At 39.9% G+C, this 8,146-nt stretch overlaps 1 pseudogene; it reads left to right on the top strand.

Annotated features, from left to right (window-relative positions):
• The first annotated feature begins 6,462 nt into the window (after positions 1–6,462).
• LOC116747956 lies at positions 6,463–6,821 on the top strand (annotated as a pseudogene).
• The last annotated feature ends 1,325 nt before the right edge of the window (positions 6,822–8,146 follow it).

Below are 8,146 nucleotides of genomic sequence, written 5' to 3' on the forward strand. Positions count from 1 at the left end.
TTTTGAGAATCCAATAGGTACCAGGTGATTTGCTAGGTGCTATGGGGGAACCAAGATGAATAGGCTGTGTTTTAGCCCTCTAAGGAGTCACTAACGACGAGTATGAAGCATATTTACAAATAGCTACAATGTAAGGCCTTCATAGCATTGGCAGTGGCTACCCCAACTCCAATTATGCATTGCTATTATTGACTTCTGTCCACATCCATAGCCATATATAGGGTTTATTTCAGACTTTTCCATTCTGCACACCTTACTTTATTTTTATTTTCTTACTTTTTCACTCATGGTCATTCTAACTACATGATTTTGATTTTGATTTTTTTCTCTCTTTGATTTTTCCTCTCTTCTGGGTCTATGTGTGGAAGGTTATGACTCCGTAATCCTCCTGTTGATCCAGTAGAGGGTTTTTTTTGAGCCGTGCCCTTTGGCAATCAGCATCAACCAGAGGATAGCCTGGACATTCACATTCCTACCTGAAAAGCTGATTTTAATTAACTGACGCTCCCTTTCTCCAACTCTCTTTGGATTTGAAAAGCTGAGATCATTTACTGCTTCAGCTTGGGCTATGTTTTTCTTAATGGGGGAGATCTGCCTTTTGCAGTTATGCTAAGGATGACTTTCAAGGCCCAAGTCATGTCTGAGTATCCTTCTCTTCCCACCTGGAACACTTTGGTATACTACAAGTGGTGATAAAGTGATCACTAGGCCCAGATTGACAAAAGGGGACCTGACTGCCCAATAAACAAAAAACTGGGCCCAGTGTTTGGTTGCCCAGGCAAAAGGCTGCCAAAGCAAAAACCTATTCTTAAAACTAGGCATATTTGTTTATATTTCTTCTGCCATTAATTAATCCATCAAAGCATCATTTTCACATCCTTTTTTTAAAACAGGAAATCCGGGCTTCCCTGGTGGTGCAGTGGTTGAGAGTCCGCCTACCGATGCAGGGGACACGGGTTCGTGCCCCGGTCTGGGAGGATCCAACATGCCGCGGAGCGGCTGGACCCGTGAGCCATGGCCGTTGAGCCTGCGCCTCCAGAGCCTGTGCTCCGCAATGGGAGGGGCCACGACAGTGAGAGGCTCGCGTACTGCAGAAAAAACAAAACAAAAACAAAACAGGAAGTCCATTTTATTCAACTCTTCTAAGATCTTATGAGTGAACAGTCGTTGAAACATGATTTTGTTTATTTTTAGGCTAAGATTTTACAGATTATTTGTAAATAAAGAAGAAAAGAGAGGTAATAGCCACATTCTTGCCTTGATCTTTCGCGGTACGCTGTGGCCTCTCCCGTTGCGGAGCACAGGCTCCGGACGCGCAGGCTCAGTGGCCATGGCTCACGGGCCCAGCCGCTCCGCGGCATGTGGGATCTTCCTGGACCGGGACACGAACCCGTGTCCTCTGCATCGGCAAGCGGACTCTCAACCACTGCGCCACCAGGGAAGCCCCTTGCCTTGATCTTGTTTCTAACCTGAAAGATTATCCAATTGACTAATGAAACATAGGTGGTAAATATAATTATCTACCTTTGAAAGCACTCCTTTTGGGGGTGGCAGGCGTGTGCATGTGCGCGCACCTGTCTGTCTCTGAGATTGCTGCTTTGCAATTTTGTATTTTATATTCTGGGAAATTTCACCTTTCAATTCTCTGTTTAGAAAACAGAAATTCAGGATCTCTTCAAATATTCATTCCTGTAACTCTGAAGTGGGGGGTGTGGAGGGGAATGAATAGGTCACTGCACTGAGAGGAATTATAAGGGTATAGTGACATCTACAGGTAGCATGTATATTGTCAAGCAGGATGTGGTTACCATCTGCTGAGGAATGGACTGTTGTTAACAAGCCTCTCTCTGCCTTAAGTTTGTTCAAACATGCCTTGCCCAAGGTAATCAACACAAAAGGTTAGGATAATTAAACTGGAATAGATGACGTAAGGGATCTCGCTAAAATTAAAATTTCTGTAATAAAGGGGCCTTATTTTACCTACTTTCTTATACCTAGTGTATCTTCGTTTTTGAAATGGGAAAAGCATTTTGATTAGCAGTTCATTCTGAAAATGAAATTATATATAAGCCATACCTATATAGTTGATAAAAGTAGTCACTGAAAATTCATGGAAATCACAGAGAAAGAATATGCCAATTAGAAATTCAAAAAGTCATTTTTGGCTCTCAGTGACAAAAGAACCAAAATAAAACTATTCTGTTCCAGTAAATAACCAGTAGTAACAACTCAGGTTAACATTATGTCAGAAATTATTCCTACATTTTCTTAAGCAAAGGAGGGAGAAGAACAGTAACAGTAGGGGGTGTGGTTAATAATAAATTATAATTGAATTAGGCTCATTAGTGTCAGTTATTTTGCTATCTTTGCAAAAACAAAACAAATCAGGGAAAGTAAAAAATAAAATTTAAGCTCCTTGTAGGGTGAGATTATGTTATAGATTTTGTATTTCTCATGGCGGCTAGACATACATAGTGAATAGTTGCTCAACTGAGAAAAAAATAGAAAGATGTAAAGCTGCTTTCAAAACTCCTTATTCTAATGTCTATTAATTTAGTAGAAAAGAATGAGATGTTTAAGCATAGTTGGGATTTAGCAGTCAAGTTGCTAAAACATCTTTTTCGGTATTCACTCTGTGCAAAGTGCTACATGAACCTACTTAAAGGTGGGAAAATCCAACTGCTTAATTAGTTCTTATTACTTCTTCATGCCTTCTTTTTATTCTTGTATCTTTCCACTTCCAATATTTACTTTAACATCAAAGAGGGATACACTAAAATATATATCTTTTCCCCAACAATTTCAAGTGTTTTTTCCATTTCATCGCTTTTGTTTGTATGTTTTTGTTTTATAATCTAGAGTATCTTTTCTTTCTCTGAATATACAACTCCTATGCAGCTCAAATGTCCCATTCTCTAAGTCTTTCCTGGATAAATCAAAATAGTTATTTATTCCTTTTTGAATTCTCTTAACACTGTCTTATGTCACCTGTCATCTTTTACCTTGAGATTAAAAATATTTATCTATTTTAGCTCTCCTTAGATATATTGAAGGCAGGAACAATCTTGAACATTTTTATTTATGTGCCCTGCATACCTTGGGTACTCAATAAATATTTGTTGAGTAAAGTAAAAGATTCATCCTGTGGAAGTTGAATAACAATTTAAGAATTAGAGGATAAGGTAATAGTTACAAAAATGAGTTCACAAGCCTGTTAATTGGTCCCTGTTTTAAGGGGTCTTCTTTATTCCTGAAGATCTCTTTTGACATAAATCAAAATCTTAAACATAATTTAGGATTTCATTTGTGTACTTCTCTGAGAAGGAAGAATAGGCTTAAACACATATGGATGACTGGAGGGAGAGGGAGGGCGATAGAGCAGTCTGAATTCCCTCCTTTTGGCATGCGAAAATACATGAATTTCCAGTGGTCACTACCAAGATTACCTGGCTAGAGCAAGTTTGCTAATAGCCCGATCAAGGAGGCTGGCTGCCAGGTGAGGCACCTTAGCAACAGGCGGCTATAGGCTGTTCTGCTAAATGGGGACCTCATCTGTCAGGGAACAGCATAATAGAGAGGCTTCTTGGAGACCCACGAAGAAACTAGATGTATGTCCAATGATCAGATCGATATTTCAGCATTGCCATACAGAGGGCATCTTCAGCCTGTCAGTATTAGAGAGGCAGGAATAGCCACAGAGAGGGTTATTAAAGAGAGAGGAAAAAGGTGTCTCAGAGCCAGACCCTGCCAACACCTTCCATCTCAAATCTCATAGTCAGGACTGCCACTCAAGCCTGACCTGAGGATAAGGAAAGGAGATGAGATTTAAAACAACTTTGAAATTAATGCTTTAATTTGAACTAAATTTTTATACCCAAAAGTGGCCACAAAGCTAGGGAATCTTCATAAGATCATATTGCTGTACTGGAAAGGGAGATCCAGCAGTACACGAGAGAAGACAGTAATTGGAAACACTGAAGCCACTTTATCTTGATTTTGCACCAAGCTGAAACTTCTCAGTAAACCCAGTTACATTAGTCAACAAAGGACTGTCTTGGTCTCCTACGGCTGCCATGACAAAATATCATAGACCGGGTGACTTAAACAACAGAAATTTATTTTCTCAAAGTTTTGGAGGCTGGAAAATTCAAGATCAAGTTTCCGGCAGGGTTCAGTGTCTGGTGAGAGCCCTCTTTGTGTCTTGCAGATGGCCACCTTCTTGCTGAGTCCTCACGTGGCACAGAGAGAGATGGAGAGAGATGAGATCGATCTCTGGTGCTTCTTCATTTTTTATAAGGACATCAGTTCTATCAGATTAGAGCTCCACCCTTATGACCTCATTTGACCTTTACTTCCTCCTTAAAGGCCTTACCTCCAATAGAGTCTCATGGTGGGGGGTGCGGCTAGGGTTAAACATATGACTGTAGGGGGACACAGTTCATTCCATAGCAAAGACTGCTTGCCATGAGGCACAGACTGTTTAGAGACAGAATAAAATAGAGAAAACCAGGCTAGAAAATGATTCTCGATTCCTTCCATTCCGTTCCAATGTCTGGATATTGCAATTACAAATGGAAGCAAGAGCTTTCAGGCCTCATTAAATAAATCTTGGTTATACGGTCATGATTAAGATCAAAGGAACCAAAAAGCTGATTGGAAACTCAGAGGCTCAACTCTTTGTCCCCAGTGCCAGAGGTAGTTGATGCTTCCAAATCCTGGGGGACTTCTGGGGTGGGTGGATTTTCACAATAATTCAGCATGGCATAAAAGTCAAATATGTTCTTCAAAAATTGACATGGGCCATTGGTAGTCTAGAACTCAACAGTAGCAAGCCTAAACTTAATCAACAGTACATTGGAGAATATAGATAGTAGGAATTATATTGGAAATTTAAGGCCAAGTACAAAAAAACCCCAGAAGATTGCATCTGAAAACTACTTGTTAAGTCAGAATAGAAAGTCTACTCTTAAAAAAGAAATGGTTCTGACTTCCAGTTTTAGGTCTGACACATAAAGAGCTTCGAAGTACTCACAAGAAGAGCTTTGGACTTCCCTGGCAGCGTAGTGGTTAAGAATATGCTGGCCAGCGCAAGAGACACACGTTCAATCCCTAGTCCGAGAAGATCCCACATGCCGCAGAACGACTAAGCCCGTGTGCCACAACTACTGAGCCTGCGCTCTAGAGCCCGCGAGCCACAACTACTGAGCCCACATGCCACAACTACTGAAGCCTGTGAGCCTAGAGCCCGTGCTTCGCAACAAGAGAAGCCACCGCAATGAGAAGCCTGCACACTGCAAGGAAGAGTAGCCGACGCTTGCCTCAACTAGAGAAAGCCCACGCACAGCAACGAAGACCCAACACAGCCAAAAATAAATAAATTTATTTTTAGAAAAAGAGCTTTCCTCAAGGTAAAAATCAACAGTTCTTGTATTCATCAGAGAATGGAGCTCATAGGGAAACTCCTGCCCTCCAAACTAGAGAGACAAACAGAAAAAGCAAGGACACCAGAGGAAATTTTAGCTTCTGACACCACAATTGCAACAAAAAATATACACAGTGTACCTCCTAGTCAGATAAATTTAAACCTCATACGACCTCAGTTCCTTTTACCCAGTACATCATGTTTGGCTATAAAAAAAATCACAAGTCATACTAAAAGACAAAAAGCACACTCTGAATGAACAAGGAAGCATCAGAACCAGACTCAGATATGGAATTATCAGACTGAGAATTTAAAATAGCTACAATTAATATGCTAAGCATTCTCAGGGAAAAAGTAGACAAATGCAAGAAAAGGTAGGTAATGTAAGCAGAGAGATGAAAACTTTAAGAAAGAATCAAAAGAAAATGCTAGAAATCAAAAACACTATAACAGAAATGATGAATGTATTTGATGGATTCACTCATAAAGAATCAGTGAACTTGAAGATAGATCAATAGAAACTTCCAAAACTGAAATACAAAAGGAAAAAAAATGAATGAAAAAGACTGAACAGAATATTCAAGAACTGTGGGACAATTACAAGAAGTGTATATACATGTAATATCAATACCAAAAGGAGAAGAAAGAAAGGAACAGAAGAAATATTTGAAGTTTTAAAGGCTAAGAATATAAAGCAGAAACTAACACACCATTGTAAAGCACTTATACTCCAATAAAGTTGTTAAAATAAATAAATAAAAAAGGCTGAGGATTTTCCAAAAATGAAAGACAGACACCAAACCACACATCCAGGAAGCTCAGAGCACAACAAACAGGATAAATGCCCAAAATTTGATATCTAGGCATATCATATTCAAACTGCAGGAAATCAAAGACAAACAGAAAATCTTGAAAGAAGCCAGAGAAAATAATGTCTTACCAACAGAGGAATAAGAACAATTAAATCGAACTTATCTTCAGAAACCATCCAAGCAAAAAGAGAATAAAGTAAAATATTTGAAGTATTGCTGACTGTGAGGATGGCGGAGAGGGGGAAGCTAATTGTGGTGATGGGAGACGAGGACACGGTGACTGGCTTCCTGCTGGGTGGCATAGGGGAGCTTAACAAGAACCACCACCCTAATTTCCTGGTGGTGGAGAAGGATACTACCATCAGTGAGACGGAAGACACTTTCTGGTGGTTTCTAAATCGGGAGGACATCGGCATCATCCTCATCAACCAGTACATCGCAGAGAGGTGCAGCATGCGCTCGATGCCCACCAGTGCTTCACTGCAGCGCTACTGGAGATCCCGTCCAAGGAGCACCCCAGTGATGCTGCCAAGGACCCCATCCTGCGCAGGGCCAGAGGCATGTTCATGGCCCACGACCTGCGCTAGGGGACTCCCCACAGTCATGCAGCCTCTCCCCAGGCTTGCCATCAGCCCTTCTCTAAGATTTGAGCCTCTGAGTTCCAATTCCCTGCCCCTTCCCGCTCCACTGAGAGGCTTGGTGAGGTGCTTCCAGGTTGCTGGAGCTCTGCCATTGAAATCAAGGCTGGTTAGGGTTTAAACAAAAAAGAAAAAGAGAGGAGACACAAATTACTGGTATCAGAAATGAAAGAGGAATCAGCTCTCCTAATCCCATGGACAGTAAAATGATAATAGAATACAGTAGACCCTTGAACAACACAGGTTTGAACTACAGAAGTCCATTTATACACAGGTTTTTTTTTTTTCAATAAATACTACAACACTACATGATCCACAGTTGGTTGAGTCCTTGGATGCAGAACCATGGATACGGAGGGCCTACTATAAAGTTATGCGTGGATTTTTTACTGCACAAGGAGTCTGTGCCCCTAACCACCACATTGTTTAAGCGTCAACTGTATTTTGAACTCTACACCCACAAATTTGATAAAAGGTGAAATGGACCAATTCTTTGAAAGACACAATCTACCAAAACTCACACAAGGGGAAATAGGCAATCTGAATAGACTTACAACTATTAAAGAAATTGAAATCAATAATTAATAACCTTCCAAAATAGCAAGGACCAGGTCCAAATGGTTTCACTATTGAATTTCACCAAACATCTAAGAAACAAATGATACCAGTTCTCTACAATCTGTTCTAAAAAATAGATGCAGTGTGAACACCTCGTAACTCATTTTATGAGGTCAGCATTATCTAATACCAAACCCAGGCAAAGACATTACAGGAAAGGAAAACTACCAATCAATATCTCTCATGAACATAGATTCAAAAATCCTCAGCAAAATATTAGGAAATAAATTCAATGATGTATAAAAAGGATTATACACCACAACCAAATGTGTATTCCAGGTATCCAAGGGTAGTTCAAAATTTTAAAGTCAATTAATGTAATTCATTACATCAACAGGCTGAAGCAGAAAAATCATACGATCATATTAGTGGATGCAATAAGAACATTCAACAAGATACAACACCCTTTCATGATAAACTCTCAGTAAACTAGAAATGGAGGGGAAATTTTTTCAACTTGATAAAGAACATCTTCAAAAAGACTACAATTAATATCATAATGGTGAAAAACTAGATACTTCCCCCCCCTAAGATGGGGAACAAGGCAAGGACGTCCCCTCTCACTACTCTTTATCAAAATTGTACAGTACAATTATAAATTGTACTGTAAACCCTATGTAATGTAATGAAAAAACACAAGAAAAGGAAGGAAAATT

This window comes from Phocoena sinus, chromosome X (genome assembly GCF_008692025.1).
Source record: "Phocoena sinus isolate mPhoSin1 chromosome X, mPhoSin1.pri, whole genome shotgun sequence".
Classification (NCBI taxonomy): Eukaryota; Metazoa; Chordata; class Mammalia; order Artiodactyla; family Phocoenidae; genus Phocoena; species Phocoena sinus.